At 50.1% G+C, this 24,063-nt stretch overlaps 1 protein-coding gene across 11 annotated transcripts in view; it reads left to right on the forward strand.

The window, feature by feature from the left end:
- The window catches only part of RFX2 (regulatory factor X2), a 97,308-nt gene that overhangs the window by 15,381 nt on the left and 57,864 nt on the right, over positions 1-24,063 (forward strand). Inside the window, exon 1 of one of the 11 annotated variants that reach the window (XM_007169107.2) lies at positions 16,324-16,398. The exons of the other annotated variants lie outside the window; for them this stretch is intronic. The gene's annotated coding sequence lies outside the window, so the exon portion shown is untranslated. Of the gene's footprint in view, positions 1-16,323; positions 16,399-24,063 lie in introns of those variants that run through there. 11 annotated transcript variants of the gene reach the window in all.

The following is a 24,063-nucleotide window of genomic DNA, read 5'->3' on the forward strand; positions in this document are numbered from 1 at the left end:
GAGAAGCCTGCTCGCAGCAACGAAGACCCAACACAGCCAAGAATAAAATAAATAAATTTATTTAAAAAACAAAAAGAGTCTTGGTCTGGCTACATCCATCCTGCAGGCTGCATCCCCTTTCCTCCTTGTGTCTGTGAGATGGCGCTTTCCCCAGTCCCCAGCATCCTGGCCTTTCTCTCCAGGCAGCCTCTCTGTCTTCCAGGCCCTGGAGAGCCAGGCTGAGGTTTAGACCAACACTCAGGGTGGCCAGGTCCTCTACCGTCAGGAAGCTTCGGTTCCTCTTCCTTCAGGTCTCCCACTCGCTGACACTCGGCCCCGATGGCTGTCACCCGAGGACTGGTCCCACTCGGAGGGTCACACCAGCTCTGGAATTTGGGGCGCGAATCACGGGGCCTAGGAGTGATTTCTGAAATGAATTACTGCTTGTGTGGGAGACCCAGCGTCTAAAACTGTTGCCTTTATGTTGGAACACACTCGAACCAGTGACACGTAAGAAGTCAAAATGTGGAATGGCCAATCAAAAAAAAATCAGTGTTTAGAGATCAAAAAGCTAACTATTTGCACATTTCAGCTCCTTCACGTAAAGCTAAAATCCCACTTGTGATGAATCCTGCATGACTTTGAAATCGTTTGTTGTAGCTGGAATCGCTGCTAGACCCCAAGGAGGAACTGGCTTCTCTGGGGTAAGAACGTAAGCGGGAGTCACCTTGATGATCTGGCCGTGGGGCTGGTCAGTGTCAGCTGCCAAAGATGGCAAATCGCGTATGTTTCTTTGGCCTGATTGGGGTGGATACAATTAAAAAAACAAAAAACAAAACACGATTTCTCTCTTCCCTTTATTTCCCACTGGCAGAGGTTCCTCTTTTAGGTTTCCTCAAGTCGGTGGCATTTCCAGGCTTGGCGGTCTGTGGGTTAATTATCACCAGGGTAGTCGTTGGCGGGATAACTAATCATCAGCACAGTCCCCTCCTGGACTGTTCGAATCCCTAAATAAGGGTGGTGGTGAAGAAGACTAGCCGCCTCCTGACAGTGGCTTCCTGCTAGAGATGGGGCGGGCGGCTCACTCCCCTCCTGTGACCGGCCCGCCTGGCCCCATGGCGGGGTCCACTGCTGATGTGACACGCCCTCCTTTAGGATGTAGATTCATTCTGTCACTTTCTCCTAAAGACCACTCACCTGCCTGGATTATACAAGGCTTGTCTAACTGGAGTCCTCGAATCTGTGAACTGAAGTTAAAAAAAAAAAAAAAGACATATAGCCCAGTGGTTCTTTAACCTTTATTCAGTCCAGACCTCTTTCAGAGTCTGCTGAAAGTGGGTCATTTCTCCCCAGAAGAGCAGGCATAGACACATGCGCCCCCATTTGAATTTCATGGTCAACCCCTGGTGAATCCTCAGACCCAGTTACAGGATCCTGCTGTAGCCGTTTGAATAGGCATATTGCAGAGTTTAAACCACTTCGCAAGTATTCTCTAGGTTTTGAAAAATAGGAGGGCAAAAATGAGGTCCAAATCGAACACTTTGTAGTAAACAGAAGAGGCAGGGGTGTTCCTGTGGTGTTTGTGTCTCTGCAGAGTGTTGTGCATCAGCCCTACCCAGATTCTGTATGGGGGGAGTTCTCTGGCGGTCCAGTGGTTAGGAATCCACGCTTTCACTGCCGAGAGCACGGGTTTGATCCCTGGTCCGGGAGCTAAGATCCCAAAAGCTGCGTGGCGCAGCCCAAAGGAAAAAAGAAATATTCCGTATGGGAAGAATAGGAAGGAAATACCCACTGAAAGCAGGAATAAGGGGTCTGCACAGACATATCCATTAATATTGAAGAGGAAAAGCAGATTCGTCTAATTTATGTCAGCTTCTTTTACAAATTCACTTTTCTGGTGCCCTTTCTGGCACGATGAGACCCTCATGTGTTGTCACTTAGCTTTAATTACTGGATTATAAAAATTTACTGCAACCAGGGTGCCAAGACCATTCAATGTGGAAAAGGCAGGCTTTTCAACAAATGATGTCCACGTGCAAAAGAATGAAGTCGGACCCTTCTCTGTCTTACACCAGGTACAGAGATTAACTCAAAATGAGTCAAAGATGGAAATGTAAGAGTTAAAACTATAAAACTCTTAGAAGAAAACATAGGGGGAAAATTTTTTTTAAATTAATTAATTTATTTTTGGTTGCATTGGGTCTTCGTTGCTGTGCGCACGCAGGCTTTCTCTAGTTGCACAAGCAGGGGCTACTCTTCATTGCAGTGCGCGGGTTTCTCACTGCGGTGGCTTCTCTTGTTGCGGAGCACGGGCTCTAGGTGCACAGGCTTCACTAGTTGTGGCACGTGGGCTCAGTAGTTGTGGCGCGAGGGCTTAGTTGCTCTGCGGCATGTGGGATCTTCCCGGACCAGGGCTCGAAGCCGTGTCCCCTGCATTGGCAGGCGGATTCTTAACCACTGCACCACCAGGGAAGCCCAGGGGGAAATCTTCATAACGTTGGATTTGGCAGTGATTCCTTGGACATGACACCAAAGGCAGAGGCAACCAAAGAAAAAAAAACAGATAAATGGGACATCATGAGAATTTTAAACTTTGGTACTTCAAAGGACATGATCAGAGTAAAAAGGCAACCTGTGGAACGGGAAAAAATGTTTGCAAATCATATATCTGATAAGGGGTTAATATCCAGAACTAAGGGGTTAATATAAAGAACTCCTACAACTCAACAACAAACAAACACTTAGGCCGATTAAGAAGTAGACAAATATCTGAATAGACATTTCTCTAAAGAGGACATACAAATGGCTAATAAGCACATGGAAAGATGCTTAGCATTACTCATCGTTAAGAAATATAAATCAGAACCACAGTGAGATACCACTTCACACCATTCGGATGGCTACTATTGAAAAAAAAAAACAGAAAATAGCAAGTACTGGCAACGATGTGGAGAAGTTGGAACTCTTGTGCATGACCAGCAGAATGTAAAATGGTGCAGCTGCTGCGGAAACACTATGGCCATTCCTAAAAAAATTAAACATGGAATTACCATACGATCCTGCGATTCCTCTTCTGGATAAATACCTAGAGACTTGGACAAATACTTGTACACCTATGTTCACAGCAGCACTATTCACAGCAGCCCAAAGATGGAAACAACCCAAGAGTCCATTGAAAGATGACTGGATAAACAAAATATAGTCCATCCATACAGTGGACTGTTATTCCGCCCTGAAAAGGAAGGACAATCTGACCCATTCTACAACATGGATGAACCTTGAGGACATGATGAACCTTATTTCTCTGCTCAGAGAAATAAGCCAGACACAGAAGGATAAATACTGTCTGATTCCACTTATGCGAGGTCCCCAGAGGAGTCAGATCCACAGAGACAGGAAGTAGATGGTGGGGGCCAGGGACTGGGGGAGGGGGATGGAGAGTCAGTGTTTCATGGGGACAGAGTTTCAGTTTGGGAAGATGAGAAAGTTCTGGAGATGGATGGTGGGGATGGTGGCCCAACAGTGTGAATGTGTCAGTACTTAATGCCACTGAGCTGTGCGCTTAAAAATGGTTAAAATGGTAAATTTTGTGATATATATTTGCCACAATTTAAAAAATAATAGTAAGTCTTTTACTCCACTTGTGTTTTGCAGCATTACACTAGAGGAGGCATATTCTTTCACACCTTGTGTCTCATAAGTCCCACCTCTCCTGCTGAACCATAGGTCACAGTTTTTGTAAAGGCCCTGAAGATCCATCTTGTCTGTGGTCGTATACTAACTAGTGAATAATGCGTCGTTAACTTATTTCACTTCCACACCCTCACTTGGGAAGATTATATTGATACTTTTGAGTCGATAGTCCTTCCCAGAAAGGAAAGCGGTGGGCGGGCGGGCAGACTGAGGGCACGTCTGGTCACTCACAGGTGTTCCCTGCACCAAACCCAGAGGCCTCCTGGGGTGTTCTGGGCATGCATGCTGGTGCACTAGGGGACCTGGGGCGAAAAGGGAATCGTAAGTAACCTAAGCAAGAATGTCACAAAGGAAAAAATAGGACTGATTTGTTCAGTCATGTGAGTGCCCATTTGAGAGCAGTTATTTTTATGGAGCATAAAGATGAGTCAAAATGTTTTTTAAATTAAAAATTTTTTTAATTAAAAAAATGAGTAGGACCTGCTTCGTAAATGACCATCTAAAACAGCTCAGCGAACTACACCCAGGGGCCCAATCCGGCACGCCACCTGATTTTTCGGTAGGTCCCGCAAGCTGAGAATATTTTCTGCATTTTCAGATGGTTGAAAGCGGAGACTGTTTTGTGACACATGCAAAGTATATGAAAATCGAATTTCAGTGTTCAAAAATGAAGTTTTGTCAGAACAGCTCCAGGGCCGGGACTAGGGTGAGGCAAGTGAGACAGCACCTCGGGCACAAAATTCAAGGAGGGAGCAGCGCCAGAGAAAACTCAGCCATCAGCATAAACAGTATCTTAATGCAGTATTTTAAAAAATCAAAATCAATGTCAGAATAATCCATGATGAGCAAAATATCAAAATTTTAAAGACAGGATCAGTATTGCCGGTTTCTTCCCTCTGCCCCAGGCTCCTGTAGGGCTGTGAACGCAGCCAGGCTCATTCCTTGTGGCAGGTCCAGGGCAGTTTTCTAGAGATGGTGACGGAGTGGAGTAGCCTCAACGGAGAACTTGGGGCCCGTGAAACCAAAAACATTTGTTCTCTGGCCCTTTATAGAAAGTTTGCCAACCCCTGATTGAAATCAATTTACTCTATTGATCCTAACTGAGTAACTATAACCAAACTACAGATTCAATGCCTTGTCCGTTTCCTCTGTCTTAGGTGCCCTTTTAAAAAATGAGTGTACACTTGTATTTAATTTTTGGATAATGGTATTTATAAATCAGTAGGGACAATTAACACTGAATTCATAAGCAAGCTGATGCTTGTGGGCTGCGATGATTTACCTGCATTAAAATAGCAGGGGGACTTCCCTGGCGGTCCAGTGGTTAAGACTCCATGCTCCCAACGCAGCGGGCACGGGTTCGATCCCTGGTCGGGGAGCTAAGATCGCGCGTGCCGCGTGGCTTGGCCAAAAGAAAATAGTAGAGGCCCTCACTTACTTTCATGTTAACTAAATACTTAGCTAGTTAACCCTCCATTTACTGGGGTGAATGTTACTTGGCTTCTTTATAAAATGGTATAAAGCCCAGCTTCCGTATATGGGTCTTAAGAAGCTCGATTAGGAACTTATGAAGCATTAATTATTTCTAAAATTTGAACTAGTAAATGCCATGGGAGCTTCTTCCTCCCTCGTTTTCCTGCTTTCGCTCTTTCTCCCGATGGTCTGAAAAGAAGGCTCTTTTAAGAACGTAAGTGAGATGATAGTGTGCCCCCACCTGGGGCTTCCCTCAGGAATTGGAATAAAACCCAGACTTCTGGCGGTGCCCTTGGGGTCTCTGCCAGCGTCTCCAGCCCCCCGCCCTCCTCTGCCCCAGGGCCTTTGCACCTGCTACTCCCTGTGTGGGGAGTGCTCACTCTGGCACCTCCCACATCTGTGGGAGATCACCTTGCGTATCTGGTGACTGGTTTCTTGTCTGAATCCCTTGCCCAAGGATGTTGGGGCCCCAGGCAGAGCTGTCATCACCTTTGAATGCCCCGTGCCTAAAGCAATGTCTGGCACTCAGTAAATTCACTCTGTTCCTTTGGTTCATTCATAGTTTACATACAGTCAGGGTGCACCCCTCTATGAGTATTCACACACGCGTAGATTCTTGTAACTACCACCCACCCAGAGGGCAGAGAGCAGTTCCAACACCCCAACACGTTCTCTTGAGCTGCCCGTCTGCAGCCAGGCCCTCACCCCACTCCCCCCATGTCCCCTGGCCACCCCGCTCTGTCCCTGGCCCTGTAGTTTTGCCTTCTCCACAGTGTCACATAAGTGGCGGCACACAGCATGTAGCTTCTGAGACTGGCTTCTCTCACTCAGTGTAATGCATCTGAGACTCAGCGTGCTGGTGTGTGTTTCAGGAGTTTGTTCTTTTACTGCGGAGTCCTGTTCCATTGTGTGAATGTACCACAGTTGGTTTATTCGGTACGTTTTTTTGTTTTTTGTTTTTTTTTTTAATTAATTAATTTATTTGTGGCTGTGTTGGGTCTTCGTTTCTGTGCGAGGGCTTTCTCTAGTTGCGGTGAGCGGGGGCCACTCTTCATCGCGGTGCACGGGCCTCTCACTATCGCGGCCTCTCTTGTTGCGGAGCACAAGCTCCAGACGTGCAGGCTCAGTAGTTGTGGCTCATGGGCCTAGTTGCTCCACGGCATGTGGGATCTTCCCAGACCAGGGCTCGAACCCGTGTCCCCTGCATTGGCAGGCAGATTCTCAACCACTGCGCCACCAGGGAAGCCCTCGGTACGTTTTTGTTTTTGTTTTTTAATTTATTTTTGGCTGTGTTGGGTCTTCGTTGCTGTGTGTGGGCTTCTCATTGTGGTGGCTTGTTGCAGAGCGTGGGCTCTAGGTGAGTGGGCTTCAGTAGTTGTGGCTCGCAGGCTTCAGTAGTTGTGGCTTGCGGGCTCTAGAGCACAGGCTTAGTAGCTGTGGCCCACGGGCTTAGATGCTCCGCGGCATGTGGGATCTTCCCGGACCAGGGCTCGAACCCGTGTCCCCTGCATTGGCAGGCGGATTCTCAACCACTGCGCCACCAGGGAAGCCTGGTACGGTTTCTTTTAATGTTCAATGTTGAATTAACATTAATGGCTCCGGTTGTAAGAGCGGCAGCGTACTGTAGACCAAGTGGGTTGAACAGTAGTGGTATTCCCTGCACAAACAGCATTCTCTAGGTACAGCCTGCAAATTTACAAGAACTGACTTGCCTTCAAGTGCTTACAAATGTATCACAATTTTTTTAACGATACGTAAGTAATGCAAAAATCAGGTTCCTATAAAGTCATCTGCAGAAGTCATTAACGACTGTAAGTTTCTGTTTCATTCTCCTATCTTCCTTGCCTCCAATAATACGATGTGTGTCCTTCTAGATCTTTTAAATGAATGTACCTATTTTATAGCATATAGAGCTGCATTTTTTAACATAGATTCTTTCTCAGATATTTGAGAGTCTTCTCTGTCCAGGCACTGTATAGCTTGGAGATGTTTCTTGGAGAAAGTACCTTGTTCATTTCAATGACATCATAGTATTACAGAGAGGATGTACCACAATTTATTTAATGATTTCCCTATTGATGGACATTTAAGTTGGTTGCAGTTTTTTGTGGCTTCAAATAATGCCACCAGGGATATGTTGCCCATATGTCTTCTTTTAAACCACTTTATTGAGATATATTTCATATACCGTCAAGTTGGCCCATTTAGAGTATACAGTTCAGTGGCTTTTGGTATATCCAGAGGATGCAGCCATCACCACTAACTCCAGAACATTCCATCATGCCAAAAAGAAACCTGTGCCCATGCCCATTAACAGTCACTCCCCAGCCCCCCTCTCTCCCAGCCCCTGACAACTACTCACCCACTCTCTGTCTCTGTGCGTTTGCCTGTTCTGGACATTTCCCATCAAGGGAAGCACACACTGTGTGGTCTTTCATGTCTGGCTTCTCTCGCTGAGCATCACGCTTTCAAGGTCCATACACATTGTAGCGAGTGTCAGTGCTTTGCTCCTCTTCGTGGCTGAGTAATATTCCAGCCGTGGATGGACCCCATCTTACTGAATCAGCTGACAGACAATTGAGTTGTTTCTTCTTCGAGGCTATGATGAATCATGCTGTTCTGCACAATGGTGAACAGGTGTTTGTGTGTCTGTGCACCTTTCTGGACACGTGTATTTCTGTAGGATAAATCCTGAGAGGGGGATAAAGAGTCACTGCTTCCGGCTAGCTCTGCATTCTCTGGCTGTGCAGGTTCACACATATCCTAGGTCTCGAGGGATGCCCAGAGGTCATTTTCTGCAGAGGCAGACCCTGCTCTCTGGTGAGAATCCCCCCCTCCCCAGGCACCTGTGCTGCCTGGCTCTGCACCGCCTCTGGCACAGGCTCGTGGGGACACTGCAGGCGCCGTCACCTGTCTTTGAATTAGCCCTGGAGAAGCCACCCGTTTCGATGCAAATCGCAGAAACTTGTGGCAAAGAAGGCAAAGCAAAAAGGATCTCCTTACGGGGAATTAAACTCCCCCGGAAGGATGATGCACTGCTCTGAGGTCTCATGCAAGGACGGGGTTTCTGAAAAGGGAAAGGGGGCCCATGATAAAATGTCATTTTATAACAGCAATCCGGCAGGGTTCATTTGGAAGGAGAGCTGCTACGTTTGGCACGATGCTAGGAGAGAAACGAGTAGGAAGTATTCAGTGAAAATGACGAACCCCACAAATATGCCCTGGAATGAACGCAGCACAGAGCACGAGGCGCTCCCTGAAGTGTTTATCTCACTCGTTTGTTTTGAAATCACAGATAGCAAAGGGCATAACTGCTTTGGGGGTTTCAGGTATTTAAACAGGCAAAACCCAGCAGCTGATCTTGGTTGCCTTAAAACGGAGTGAGTTAGACACTAATGAATACTTACTGAGCATCTGCTACGTGCTGGGCCAGCAAGCGAACCCCATGCTTTGTAGGCTTCATTTTTAAAATATTTATTTATTTATTTATTTATTTATTTATTTTGGCTGTGCCGGGTCTTAGTTGCGGCGTGTGGGATCCTCAGTTGCAGAATGCATGTGGGATCCTCAGTTGCAGCATGCATGTGGGATCTAGTTCCCCGACCAGGGATGGAACCCAGGCCCCCTGCATTGGGAGTACAAGGTCTTACCCACTGGACCACCAGGGAAGCCCCTGTAGGCTTCATTTTATTTAACGCAATAACCAGCAGAGGCAGACAGGATTTACTTTCTCTGTTTACGGATAAAGAAATGGAAACGAGAAAGGTTTAAGCCACTGGCTGAAGGTCACCCAGCCAGCAAACAGAGGATCCAGGATTCGGATCCAGGCGCCTACTCTCAGCCATCGCATTGTATTCCTGGGGCGTCTCGCTTTGCTGGTGCTGTGTGTCCGGGGGAAGATACACGGGTCCAGGATGCATTCCCCTCTCGTCCACTGAGGGTACGGCCAGGACTCCACCGGCTCCACATCTGTCCCCTGTGGTCCCAGCAGCCCGTGTCAGCCAGGGCTGCCCCTCAACCATCTTCCATCTTCCTGAGTGTCGACCTTGACCTGGGCACTGCCCAGAGCCTCTGCCACCGGGGGAAGGCCTGTCTAGAGGTTGCCAGGATGTCCTCTCGTGGTTGTCCATGGTCATTCATGTGTAAGGATGAAACACACTTGCTATTTGCCAGAGAGTGAAGAATCTGGTCGATTTCTGTTGGTGTTGTGCGTCCTCACAGATGCTCTGCTAATCACCTTGGACTGAGCGATAGCCTGGGGAGATGATGAGATCCCCAAAGAGGTTTAGCCCAAATTGTTGAGCTCAGCCATCCACATTCAATCTAATCTTGAGCGCGACATTTGTGTCAAAAAAAAAAAGAGGATTTGACTTACACGGAAATGCAATCGTGTCTTCATGATTTCAGCCCACAGTAAGCTTTCGAGGGCTTTTTTTCAGCTCAGCCTTACTTTTTTCTTTATTCAAATAGTTTCAAATTCCACTTGGATAGAAATCTTTCAAATATTTATCTTTTAAAAAATCATGCCGAAATAGTGGTAAATGCTTTTCAAAGGTCACGGTGGTCAAGCCGCCGCGACTTCTAGAAGCAAGGGGAACTGGGACCAATATTGGTATGTGAGAGGGTTCGAGAGGTGGCTTTTTGTCCAAGGCTACATTTTGAACGAGAGAAAAGAGGGAGGGAGGATGGGGTGGCTGGTCCCCTGTTACTTGAGTTATGTTTCAGAGTCCTCATCTGTTTCTCTTTCCACCTTTCAAGCAGAGCTAGAACATTTTATACCATTTTTTTTCCCTAATTATCTTTTGCTCTGCTTTGGGAGCTGACTTAATACGGGGCTGGGAAGGGAGATGCCAAAAACAGAACCAGGCAAAGCTGGGCGTTTGTTGGGGCCCCGTGGGCTGCTTACTGGTTTTCTGGTCTGGGCCCTGCCCAACCCCGCACCCGTAGAAAGTGTTTGAGATGAAGACTCATCTCAAATCCTGATGTAACAGGAAAGTCATTTAAAATATTTTCAAGGTCTTATGGTGCCTTTTTGCAATTTCAAAAATAACATTTTTACCCCAAGCTTTTGATGAGAATGCCTTTCTAAAATGGAATTGATTTTAGTGTATCTTCTTAGCATTAATTAGGCTTAATTAGGCTAAAAACCTAGAATACCTCCAAGATTTCTCTCCTCGGGTTTAATTAGAATAATGGGTTTAACAACAACGTCCACAAAATCCCGTTTTGCACCATTTTGTGAGAGCACCCTCAGGTTTGGCTTTGGGGCTGAAACTTTCACAGGCCCCGAAATAAAAGGTCCTTTTGTTCCCATAGGATTGGACGGGGGTTTAAGATGGGGAGAGAGGCGATGACGGGTGAGATCAATATTCCTAATTTTGCCTTTCGTCGCTGTGTTTTCATTTCTTCAGAGATCCCCGGGTGCTTCCGAAGGGATCTGAGACTGAATTTGGGGTCCTGGGACAGTTGAGATATAGCGGTAGCCCAGAGACCAGTGACCACTTCCAAGCCAGGGAAGGTCCTTCCCTCCCTAAGACAGGCGAGGACTCTGCCTGCTGGCCTGAGTCCCTGCGTTACCCAGAGCGGGAGAACTCTGCTCTTGAAACTCTCACAGCAAGATTCCTGGCCTCACTCGTTTATCTTGCATTAAATTTCTCAGTAATCTCACATAGTTCAAGCATGACTGAGCAAGAAATACGCTTTATTTTTCTGTGCGACCCTAGAGCGTCTTCTTATTTAAGGTTGTGTGTTTGGATGTGGACACGGCAAGAAAAATCGGTGTATTGAAACAAACTTCTAGTAATACTTGGACATGGAAAGATCAGACATGTTGGTGGATCTCCAAAGAGGCATCTAGTCATCATGGAGAAGAATAAAAAGGGCAAATCGTGTGCAAACATGAAGGACAGGGTTTCTGTTAGACTGTTGAGGGGGAACCATGGGGTTAGGGGGTGGCTGTTGGTCTCTCTTGGTCCGTTGAAGCTGCTGTATCAGAATACCACAGACTGGGCGGCTTATAAGTGACAGAAATTGATTGCTCACGGTTCTGGAAGCTGGAAGTCTGAGATCAGGGTGCCAGTGTGATCAGTGCGGGCCCTCTCTGAGTCACAGCCTTCTCGCTGTGTCCTCACATGGTGTGGAAGGGGTGAGCTAGCTGTCTGGGGTCTCTCTTATAAGGACACTAATCGCTTTCACGAGGGCTTCACCCTCATGACCTACGCACCTCCCAAAGGCCCCACCTCCTATCATGGTCACATGCAGCCCTGAAGCCTGGGGCCTGGGGAGGCCATCTGTGGGCTCATTCCCAGCTACAGCTCACCCTTCCAAGCCCAGGGTCTGCTGGGGGCTCTGCTGTGAGTCTGTAGACCTGAGTGACCCACCCCAGGGTAGACTCAGGAGGGCCCTGGAATCGTAACAAAGGGGCCCCATGGCTGAGGAATGGGATTGGGGACCAGGAGCTCCCCGAAGGGACTTTAAGGTTTGGGGTTACCCATCTATGATGGGGTGACACCTGCATCTGGGCCGAGGCTCTGCCTTCTGTGCTGGGCTGGTGGACAGACGTCCATGCGCCTAACTCTGGCCACCCCCTCCTCTCTTCTGCAGGAGTTCTGGTCCTATCCCATCTATGCAAGGACACGCCACCAGCAATTCTCCCCCCTCTCCCATGTCAGTTCCCTCCCATTGGATCCTGCCGGTCACGACACACACCTGCTGTTACTTCTAACATTTTCAGAAACTCTCTCTCAACTGACCTCCTCTTCCAGCTGCCACTCTGTCCCTCTCCTCCTCTTTCCAGCAGAGATTCCTCAAAACACTTGTCTGTTCCTGGGTGTCCAGTTCCATGACTCTTGGTCTCTCTTGAACCTGCCCCAATCCCTGTGGCTTTTGCCCATGCCATTCCTCTGGAACTGCTCTGTCAGGGTCACGGTGACCTCTACTTCGCTGAATCCAGTGGTCATTTCCCAGCCTCCAATTCACTTGGTGCTCAGGACACCACTTTCTCGTACTTCTTTGGCCTCCTCTTTTCAGGCTCCTTTTCTGGATTCCCTCTTCTTTAGGATCTCTAAATGATGGAGAGCCTGGCCCTGGGTCTCTTCTCTGCTCTCCCTTGATGAGCTCAGCCAGTCTCGTGGCTTTAAATAGGTCATCTATACACTGCTGGCTCCAGCCTATGTCATCTATATACTCATGGCTCCAGGCTATATCATCTATATACTGCTGGCTCCAGCCTATGTCATCTATATACTGACAGTTCTAGCCCGTGTCATCTATACACTGATGGCTCCAGCCCATGTCATCTACACACTGCTGGCTCTAGCCCACATCCTCTATACACTGATGGCTCCAGCCTATGTCATCTATATACTAATGGTTCTAGCACATGTCATCTATACACTGCTGGCTCCAGCCCATGTCATCTATACATTGCTACCTCCAACCCACATATTCAGTACACTACTGGCTCCAGCCCACATTATCTATACACTGCTGGCTCCAGCTTACTCCTTGCCCCTCAGATGTTCACTTATACATCCATCTGCTTTCTCAGTATCCCGGCTTGGTTGTCGGAGCCTCTCACACCTCACATCTTTAAAACTCAACTCCTGGGTGCACCCCAGGCCTGCTTCTCCTGAAATTTTCCTGTTCTCATCCTTCTAATTGCAAAAAGACTTTGAGACACTCTTGACGCCTTTCTCTCACACTCCACATCCAACCCATTAGCAAATCCTGCTGATTCCACCTCCAGTATTTATCCGGAATCTGACTGGCACCCCTCCACTGCTGTCACCCAGACTGGGCCATGTCACCGTCTCTCGTCTGCATTATCACATTAGCCTCTTAACTACTCTCTCTGCTGCCACCCTTTTCCTTCTTTGCCTGTTCTTAACCCAGCAGCCAGAGGGACCTGGTTAAGACACAAGTCAAATCAAGTCGTTCCTGGGCTGAAACCCTCTGGTCGCTTCCATTTCACCCTGAGCAAAAGCCAAAGCCCGTGTGATGGTCTGTGCGGACCTTTTCTCCTCCTTGTCTCCTGGTTCACTCAGCTTTAGTCACCAGCCAGGTATGGTCCCACCTCAGGACCTTTGCACTGGCTGTTCCCTCCACAAGAATGCTCCTCCCCCAGATGCCTAAATGGCTCTGCCCCTCACTTTCTTCATCTCTTTAGTGAGTCTTCTCAGGGAGGCATGTGACAACCCTTTAAAAGTTGCAGCCCCACCCCACCCTGGCAGCCCCTAGCTCTGCTCCGTTTTCCCCTTGGCATCTGTCACCATCTGACATAGTATTTATTTATCTTATTCATTTTGTTTACTGTCTCTATCCCCCGCTCCCCCCCCACCACTGCCTAGTAGAATATAAACTTCACGAGGGAAGGGAATTTGGTCTGCTTTGATTCCTGGGCAATGCCTGGCCTGGGCTAGGCATTCAGTAAGTGGATGTTGGTTGAAATCAATGAATAACACAACTAGGACTCCCGCGTCAATCCTCTTTCTGGACACGGGGTTTGGGGTCCTCACAGCTGCATGGCAGAGCCTCCCTTCGGATGGGAGTGTCCCCTGGCGACTCCCGTGGTGTAGGCTGCTCATGGTCTCACCTCCAGGACTAGAGATGGGCATGGCGACCACTCCACGTTAGCACTTAGCCCTGGGTTAATGGCCCAAGAGGCTGGCCTCAAATTCCTGGTCTCCCTGAAGCCCAGGTTCAGATTCTAACAGCGTGGGAATCCACCTTCCCTTCTTGTCAGGGACACTCATCCATTCTGTCCATTTATTCTAGGAGCGACTCCTGGACGCTGTCTTAAAACAAAGATTCTGTGCACCCCTGACATGATCACGTCAGGGGCGAGACCGCAAACGAGAGCTAAAGGGCATGCTTTAATCACGCACAAGTCTCTTAGTGTCGTGTGCTTTGATCATCTAAACTGTTGGCCCTTGTCGCCGGAGCCACGGGCTTCCCATTCAGTCAACGTGTTTTAAGATCCTTGGCCACGCTCCCCCCAGATAAGACCATGGCTTAGAACTCTCCGCTCCCCTTGTAAGAGGCGGGCAGCCCTCTCCCTTTCCCCGTCGCAGAGCCTCGGGACCCATGCGCAGCCTGCACTGCTCCGCAGAGCCGAGGCCGCATTGGCTTTGAGTCCAGCTGGTTTTCTTTTCTCTGTGGGTCAAGATTGGCCAACACTAGGAACCTCCCTGTGGCCTCTTTCCGGAGCTGTGTGTCCCTGTGCTTCCTGCCATCTCGGGGCCCTGATGTGGCCTGGCTTCCTCTTCCGAGAGCCTTCCCCTCGCAGGGTAGGGCAAGAAGAGCAGGCTCTGGGATGCCAGATGCTGTGGTTTATTCCAGCGGTCCCAGGAGGCGTGTGTAATACTGAGTCCACGGTTCCCTTTGTACCTATTTCATAATGCACTTGATGGTCTCAAAAGTCTTTTTAATTAGGTATCTACTCCTCTGTTCTTACGTGTTTTTCGGATAGCTTAATCTCCCCGGGTTGTTTCAGTTTGTCTAACCACTGCCCAAAAAACCTGGGTGCAGCTATGAGCTACCCCACATTGTTTGCTGGATGATAAATAAATTCTTTCCTCTTGGAGAAAAAGGCAGTTTCTCCTCCCAGCATTAGGAAGGCTTGAAGAGTCCCTCCTACGATGCTTTCCACAGAGAGAGTTGGTCCTTCTTGGGTTTTGTTATTTCAGAACAAATATGGTAAACTGTTTTCCCCTCGGTTACTATAGAGAGGAGATTATTTGCCTTTCTCTTCGGGCTTCTGAAAATAATAGATTACATATTTGGGAGGGGTTTTTTTTAGATCTGGTTAATGTGAGATAGAGGGGATTGCTCCGGGGATGACATTGTTTGGTTTGGGAAGTATTCTCGCAGTTGCCCAGCAACAGGCTCTTGGAGAGAGAGTAGACTACGTCGCCCCTGGCAACCGTTGTTACTCAGCAAACAATGAGGGCTGGCAAACAGCGCCAGGACTGTGGACTCCAGGGTTTAATTGAACATCTGCATATATTTTTCCCTGGTGAATTTGTTTGAGTTTGATTTGCCACCAAAGGTAGACCTGGGTCCACCGGGGGTCTACTTTAGAAGAAGGCGTATTGTTATGCTGGCATCTCATCTATATAAACCAAGAGGAGCTATTGGGGAAAAAAAAAACAAAAAACTTTTAGCCCCTGGAATATGTCCTAGACCTCCCTCAGCTGGAGACTTATTTCAGTCCTAAGTCGCATGTCTTTTTCAATCTAATTCCTTGTGTTTATAGAAGTCTTCACCCATCCAGCCTACTTATCGTATGTCACTGATAAGCCACAACTCCTCGGACATTTTTCAGCACGATGTTTTTATTCCTGTTGCTCAAGAATATCAGAAAAGCCGGGTGTCGAACCCTGACAGTTCACACGTAAAGACAGTCACGTGTCAGGTTGGCTGGTGATGGAAACTGAACCCTGAACCTTCTGGTTCTTCCGGATTCCTCTTAAGAAGTTGGATACTCAGATGACCCTCAGGGGAGCGTGTACATCATGCTTATGATATGGCTTATATGTGGAATCTTAAAAAAATGGTACAAAGGAACTTACCTACAAAACAGAAATAGAGTCACAGATGTAGAAAACAAACTTACGGTTACCAGGGGGATAGGGTGGGGGAGGGATAAATTGGGAGATTGGGATTGACATATACACACTACTATATATAAAATAGATAATAAGGACCTACTGTATAGCACAGGGAACTCTACTCAGTTCTCTGTAATGACCTAAATGGGAAAAGAATCTAAAAAAGAGTGGATATATGTATATGTATAACTGACTCACTTTGCTGTGCACCTGAAACTAACACAACATTGTAAATCAACTAGACTCCAATAAAAATTTAAAAAAAATAAATAACGGAGAAGCAAGATGTTCCCACCAAATCCTTCCCCTGTTGAGGGGCACTTTGCAGCCACTTTGCAGTGTGGCTTTCGATCAAAACAGTCTCACTGCACCACCAGAGATAGCGAATGTTTACCAGGCTCGGTTGCTTAGGTAAACACTGCCCCTGAACTTCATTCAAAGCCAGTGACACATTTCTTTCCCTCGTCCCTGCGTCATCCCCCCGCCCCCGCCCACCAACCAGGGCTATAAATTGAGAAAAGTTCGCCAGGGCAGATTTTTGGTGGGGACTCAATCCTGCTTTATTCATCTCGAGCACAGCCCATCTGATTAACGCAGCAGCAACTGCAAAAGTGCCTCCCGTATGAGAACGCAGCAGCCAGCGGTCAGTAATACAGCCCTCGAGGGGAGGCTTGCTTAGTTGTACGGATTTGTGTTTCTTTTTGAAGGGCGATTCGCTCTGTGGCTGAATGCCCCCAGAACATGCTCGCTGCACCTTTGTACCAGTATTCCGGCTAATGTCTTAGGACGATATAAAGTATCTGAACACGTTTCCCAGTGTTCTTTTGCAGTCAAAACTTATCATGGGATGTCATTTGTGTTCTAGAACAAATAAAAGCAAGCTGTTTAAAAAAAAAAAAAGCTTGTTAGGCCGCCATCCCTATTAGATGCAGTCATTAAGATCCAATTACATCGAGGGTTGCTGGAATTAAAAGGAATAAGTTCTGACTTACTCAGAGATTCCCCCAAAGATTAATTAGAATACATGATTCTTTCTGCAGCCTGTTGCAGCAGGATAGTTGTAGATCGTTGCATACTGAGGAAGGTAAATCTTTCCAAAAGAAACACTGCTCTGCATTCCAGAAAATTGTTTCATACCCGGTCCCAGTTTAGGCAAGTCATTTTTCAGGAGTTGTAGCCTGATTTTAAAATTTTCTTTTAAATTGATCATTTAAAAAAATTTCCTTGAAAATTCTTCCCACCACCCGCCCTCCCCCCCCCCCCCCGCCCCCACACACATCAGGCCTCACAGCTTGGATGCCTAATGTCTTTGGGTAAAGCCCTTCCTCCATCGGGTGAAAGAGCCGTGCTAGGAGATGTTAAGGGCCCCTCCAGCGCTGTGATTTCAAGTGGAAGTTCTCCATTTTTAGGTAGGCCGTTTCTCTGCTTTTTAAATTCCGGAGTGAAGTGATGACGGGGAGGGGAGGAGGGGTAAATTGGAAGGTCCCGGGTGTGCCGACGGTGGGATGAAGAAAGCCAGCCTCCTCTTTGTCCGAATCCGTCACGGAGGTACTGCCCATCACCCATGGTCACTGGCCATCTCTGGGGATGGTGAGGGGGATGGGAAGTGCCCTGGCACCGAGGCAGCCCTGTCCTGTGCCGGGCTGTCACCAGGCTCAGACCCAGAAGATGCTGTCCAGGAGGAAGCTCCTGGCCTGTTCCTTGTCACCCCGCCCTGCTCCTCCTCCTCCCCCACCCCCCTCTGCTGTGTGGGCCGCTCTGAAGACTTGGGCGGTAGGGAGGAGGGGATGAGTTAGGTCAGTGCCTTCTCCACCTGCCCAAATACAAAAGCTGGACACTGATGAAACTGCACCCGGGAACCTGGGGCTGGGGACCCCGGCCAGTGGAGGGCGGAGCTGGCCGCTGGCTCAGCAAAGGCGGACGGGACAGGCGGGCAGCCTAGGCAGCAGGGCCCTCATCCACCTGCTCGCCCCAAAATATCTCTGGAGGATCATCGTGGGCAACACGCTAGGGGCTGGGAGGGGACTGCAAGGATGACTAAGGCCCAGACTTTGTTTTCTCGAGGCAGACTGGCTGGTCCAGAAGCCAAACGTGCACAGTTGTGTGATAGGAAGTAGGTCTGAGGCCACGGGCATGGAGAAGGGTGTGTGGTTGGCGTGGAAATGCCGTGCTTAGCGAGGCTGTGGCCTTAGACCAGTGGGTCTCCCTGGGGATGATCCTGCCGCAGGGGACGCTGGGCGACGTCTGGGGACATTTGTGGTCATCACCACTGGGGGCTCCTGGCATCGAGTGGGTGGGGCCAGGGAGGCTGCTCCACACCCCCCAGCGCCCAGGACGGCCCCGCACGGAGAATGATGGGCCCCAAAGGTCTCTAGTGCTGAAGCTAAAACACCCTGGCTTACAACAGCTCCTCTCAAACTTGAAGGTGCGTACAAGGCTCCTGGGAATTGTGAGAAAATGAGGTTATAATTTATGAGCAGTTTCAGAAAAGGCGAAGCAGTGCCTCTCATCCCCAGTTGACTTTGCCCCCAGAGGACACTGGGTGATGTCTCAGCCATTTATGGTTGTCACAGCTGGGGAGGTGCTTCTGGCATCGAGTGGCTGGGGCCGGGGACGCTGCTCAGGACCCGACAGTGCCCAGGCCGGCCCCGCATCCAAGAGTGTCCTGGCCCAGTGGCCTCTGTGCCGAGCTGGGGAAAGCGCGCGCTAGGGGCTGAGATGATCTGACGGAAGGCTGTAGCCGCTGCTCGCTGTGGTACTTAGTCCCCTTTGAAGCCCTCGCTAACCAAGCCGTCGGCACTTGGAGGGGCAGGTGCTCTCCTGCCTGGCATTGGCCTCAGCCCTGCTCTGTGGGGTCCCGTCTGTCCCATCCTGGCAGGGGCCATCCTCAGTGCTCTCAGGGACACCAGCCCATCCTCCAGTGGCCTCCACGCCAGAATGGCTGCGCCTGCCTTGACCCTGCAGGTCTGGACCCCCAAAGCCACGCTGGCCACCCTCGTTCTACAAAGACGTCGACTTGCGGGGTGGAGGCGGCACAGCGCAGGGGCCTCCCTCAGGCCACCAGCCCCCTAGGCCCCGGTCTCAGAGCCTGGAGTGTTGAATTACGTTTGGGCTGAACTGGGGGAACCGAGGGGTCAGGTGGCTGAAACCAGGGGAAGGGGCTTCCCTGGTGGCGCAGTGGTTAAGAATCCGCCTGCCAGTGCAGAGGACACGGGTTCGAGCCCTGGTCCGGGAAGCTCCCACATGCCACAGAGCAACTAAGCCCGTGCGCCACAACTATTGAGCCTGCGCTCTAGAGCCCGCAAGCCACAACTGCTGAGCCCGCGAGCCACAACTACTGAAGCCCGCGCACCTAGAGCCTGCGCTCTGCAACAAGAGAAGCCACCGCAGTGAGAAGCCTGCGCACCGCAACGAAGAGTAGCCCCCGCTCGCCGCAACTAGAGAAAGCCCGCACGCAGCAACGAAGACCCAACGCAGCCAAAAATAAATAAATAAATAAATGTATTAAAAAAGAAAGAAACCAGGGGAAGCCTGGCGGTCCCCATGGAGCCCCAGCGGAAGCGCATCAGAGCAGAGGGCAGGACGTGGTGGGTGCAGAAGGGGCAGCATGCCCCCGTGTAGAGGGGACATAGGGAGAGCACGAAGGGGGGAGGTGGTGGAATGAGACAGTCTCCGGGGGTGGGAGTGAAGGTGGGCACTGAGCATGCGCCGCCGGTCAGGGGCGGGACCCGGGCTTCTTTACCCACGCGGGCAACTGCTTGGGGGGAAAGACGACGGGAATGGTGACTGTCAGGGTCTTTTTCTACAAGTTCCTTCCAGTTACTAAGAAGGTGAAGCACCAGATAGGGAATTGAAATACGCAAGCCCAACGTGGATTCACGTAATTCATTCACACGAACCATGTCAGTCGATTCATAGCTCCAGTAACTGAGCTAAATTGTAGAAACTTATAAAGCAGAACTCTGAGCCCGTGTTGCTGATACTATTTTGAGTTCTCTTTGGCGTGGGGCCTGGGGAGCAATTTCTATGGGAAGGAAACAAGGACCCCGCGCGGTACAGACAGCGAGAGACTCGGGGGGGGTCTTCATAAACTCATGCCTCCTGTTAAAGGAGGACCCTGTTCAGATCCAGCTCTGCCACTTCATGCTGTGTGGCCTTGGACTCATGGCTTGACCTCTCTGAGCCTCAGTCTGTTTGTTGTTTCTTAATTGAGGCTGATAAAGGAGTAGTTCCCTGAGAACTGCGGTCACACAGGGAACGCGCTGTGCCGGAGTCTGGTGTGGCTGTCGTCCCTTTTCTGTTCCACGAGGCCATATTTTATTTATCGAGCACCGGCTGGGATCCAGGCTCGGGGTGGGCACAACCAGTACATCATTCCACCCCTTTCTCGGATAAAGAAGCTGAGGCTTCGGCCACAGTCCCGGCAAGTGACACATGAAGAGTATTAAGCCTTCTCTCTGATGGAGCTCGCAGGCTGGGGAGCGGGAAGGGATCCAGGTGGCCGTTTCTTCCAAGCGCTGCGCGGAGCAGGGCTCTCAGGCAGCTAGGATGCACCGTCTTCAGGTCGGAGGGTCTGAGCTGCTGCGTGAGCGTGTAGGCCACACGTGTTCCACCGCTCAAGGACCACAGACCCTTGACATCGTGTCCCGGACCCCCACCTCCGCATTTAGGCTTCCGACAGCTGTCGATTTTGAATACCCGTGCTGCCCTGAGGCAGATCCAGAGCTTGCAGTGCGAGCCCAAGGGGCAGGGACAGTCTAGGCCCCTGAGGGGGGCCCGGTGGAGACCTGAGGAGCAAGTCACCAGTTAGATGTGGCCACCAGGCCGAGGGAGATGCCCAATGGCTCCAACAGCCCAGGGGCTTAGGAAACGCAGAAGCAGCAGCCATTTTGGGGGGAAGAAGCTCTCTTTTGGAGTTGCTGAGGCACCGGAGCGGCGCCCAGGTCTGGGGGGCATCTGGAAATGGGAACCTGGCGCGAGGGGGGAGAGGACCAAGAGGGGCCGGACCAGGGCCCGAGAAGACACTATCAGAGGGAGGCCAGAAACGAGGGGTCAGAATCCCAAGGTGCAACCCAACCACTAGGGAGAGGTTTGTGACGACCCTGAAAGCCGGCCTCGAAGCCCCTGGGAGGAGGCAGTGGGGCCGACGTGAGGATGCAGAGGGAGGCGGCCTCCCACCCTGGACCAGCGCCGAAACTAAGGCCTGGGGCCCTCGGTGTAGCTCCTCCCCATACCTAGAGCAGAGCTGCAGCCTCCTCTGTGAGGGGCTGGGGAGTGAACCTCTCGGCTTTGCCATCCACGCGGCTCTGCTGCTGTAGCGGGAAGGGTGTCATCAATAAGGAGTAACGGGGGCTTCCCCGGGGCTTCCCCGGCGGTCCAGTAGTTAAGACTCCGCGTTCCCAATGCAGGGGACGCGGGCTGGATCCCTGGTCCAGGAACTAAGATCCCACATGCCGAGCGGTGCAGCCAAAAAATTCTTTAAAATTTTTTTTTAATTTCAAAAAATAAACAAGGAATAATGAGAGCTGAGGAATAGAGGGGTAGAAACATTGGGTCGGGATCCAGGGATCCTGGCCAGATGGAGGAGGACGTGGGCCGGGGAGGCGGGGGGAGTGGAGGGGGGGAGTGGAGGGCGGGGTGAGACCAAGAGCTGGGGTGGAGAGGCTGTGTCAGAAAGTGGGGCGACAGGGGGACAATTTCAGAGCGGAATCCCGGGATGAAGTTCTCTGTAGAGAAAAACCTGTATTTTGAGGGGTTTTTCCCCATATGCATGCGTGCCAATATGTAAACATAGGGGTCCCCCCCTTTTTTTACTACGAAGATCACTTGTTTTTCCCTGCTGGGACCCTGGATGTAGTCAACCTTCAGTTTAATAGAAACGTATCTGAAGTAAGAAAAGGGCAACAGTGTCTTAGGAGTGTTTTGGGCCATTTTTTCTCACGTTAGCCTGTGCGGGGCGGGTGTGGACATGTGTATGCCTGTTTATGTATCTGTGTCCCCTATATGTTTCTGTGTGTGCATGTGTGTGTATTCGCGGGGGTGGGGGTGTGTTGGTACATGTGTATGGGGGTGCATGTGTGTGCGTTGTGGGTGCGTGTGTACATGTGTGTTTGTGTGTACGCGGGTAAGTGTACGACACTTCTCCGGCCCACTCTCCGGGGACAGATAAAAGGCCAATGTGCTGAACTTTGGGGTGCCCCCCACCCTGCCCATCCAGGGGAGAATTTCCATTTCTTGGAACCCAAGTCTTAACGGCATTATTAAGTGATTACTAATAAGGTATAGCATTGGGGTGGGTGCCTGCCAGGAGCACGTGTGCTGTGCGAAAGTGTCAGGGCAGCCTGGGTGGGGTTTTTTGGGGGTTTTTTTTAGAACTTTATTTATTTTTTTATACAGCAGGTTCTTATTAGTTATCCATTTTAGACGTATTAGTGTATAGATGTCAATCCCAATCTCCCAATTCATCCCGCCACCACCAGCACTCCCCCGCCACTTTCCCCCCTTGGTGTCCATACGTTTGTTCTCTACATCTGTGTTTTTTTAATTCACATTTTCCCCTGAATCTGTGACATTGTCAGTGGCAACTAAAATCAGACCACATCCCAGACAAGGTAACCATACCTCAGTTTGGACAATTTTTACATTAATAGTCAAATCGTGTCTCTTTAAGAGGAAAGTAAGAGGGTGTTGCCACGTTACAGTGCTGGGGGGGGGGGGGAGTGGCTGTCCTTGGAGTTCAGAGGGGCCTGTCCCACTCGACCCCGAACCCTGGGACCATGGGACTGGCCGGGGACCTGCCTGCCTCCCACCCCCTGCACTGAGCTTAGAGCCCTCTGATGGCCAATTCCAGGGCTTGGGCCTGCTCTTCTCTCTGCTGGAGAAAGAGGGAAAGCTTGGCTTCCAACAAGAAAACAGGAACAGAAGCCCAGTTCTTACCAAAGAAAAAGGAATTTGAATTCTGAAGATACTTCATTCCAGAGGGACTCGGAGCCAACTCTGATCCTTCAAAGTCCATGGCTGCAAAAGGAAAAAAAAAACAAAACTGAAAATTAACTGAGGAATGCCAGGGCGTCCAAAAGGTTTAGGCCAAGAGGGAACAATGGGTCACCCTTGATGTGAGTTGAAATTATGACTCTTGGAAAGAGTGGGTAGATTTTAAAGGGTCCAGCCGTTTTCCCCCCTCCTTCTGGCCGGATTGCAATGATTTGGTGCCCAGGTCACCACAGTGCCCTCTTTGTCACTGTCCCCATTCTCAACTTGTCTGTGAGTCCATTGTACTCGAGCGCCGTTTGTCCAGCTCATTTCCCAGAGGCTGCGTGTTCCCTGAGAACAGAGCTTCTCAAGCGGGGCGACCCTACCCCACACCCCAGAGATGCTCAGCAGTGCAGCAGAGACTCGGGCTTGGGAGGTGCTCTTGGCATCTGGTGGGTGGGGGCGAGGGATGCCATCAGCACCCATAGTGCCTGGGCCAGCCCCCCCCAGGGAATGACCAGCCAGTTGTGCGCAGTGGGGACCCTGCATCAGTGCCTACTGGGGGTGGTGCGTGGGAGTGTCCAAGAGAGAAAGGATGTGGTTTCCACCATCATGGAGGGTTAAAGGATCCACTTTTCAGCAAGGAGGAGATGGACATTTAGTTCTCCGAGCGTACGGGTCTCCTCTGGGTGCCTGGCGCTCAGCAGGGGCCACACGCCAGCAGGGACAGCGGAGAATCTAAACTCCATGTGGCTTGCTCCCTAGACCTGGCCTCAGACTGAAGGGCACCCAAGAGAAAAAAAGGGACCTGATTTTTCTGGTCCCCCTAATAACTCTGGGAATGTCAACACAAGCATCAGACCAGACCCCGGTGTTTGAAACAACTCGTGCTCTTGAGAACATTCTGGACTTGTCCCTTCTTGTCCATAGGGAAGAAATGAATTGCTTTCTTGGGGGCCAATGAACCCAGGTGCCATCCAGATGCCACCAAGTACCAGCACAACATGAACCGATGTCCTGAGGAGGCGGCCATGTGTCTCTCCGCAAAGTAAAAGTAAAAGGCCTGCGTCTCCCCAGAGCGGAAGTTAACTGGCCAATCAGAACAAAGGGAACTAGAAACCCGCCAGGCCGGCTCTCCCCTAATTACCTAGAGATGACATGCTGCTTCCTAAATACCGACCAGACCTATGCGAGGCAGGTGATCCCTCCCCTTGGCACGGGGAGGAACGGGGAATAGAAAGGAGATTGCTTCAGGTCATGGTGAGTCAGCGCTGGACCAGGAACCAGGCTCAGAAATTGCCCTCAGCTTTTTCTGCATTTCCTTTCCTGTCATTAC

The sequence above is a fragment of the Balaenoptera acutorostrata genome, chromosome 2, assembly GCF_949987535.1.
Source record: "Balaenoptera acutorostrata chromosome 2, mBalAcu1.1, whole genome shotgun sequence".
NCBI classification, from domain to species: Eukaryota; Metazoa; Chordata; class Mammalia; order Artiodactyla; family Balaenopteridae; genus Balaenoptera; species Balaenoptera acutorostrata.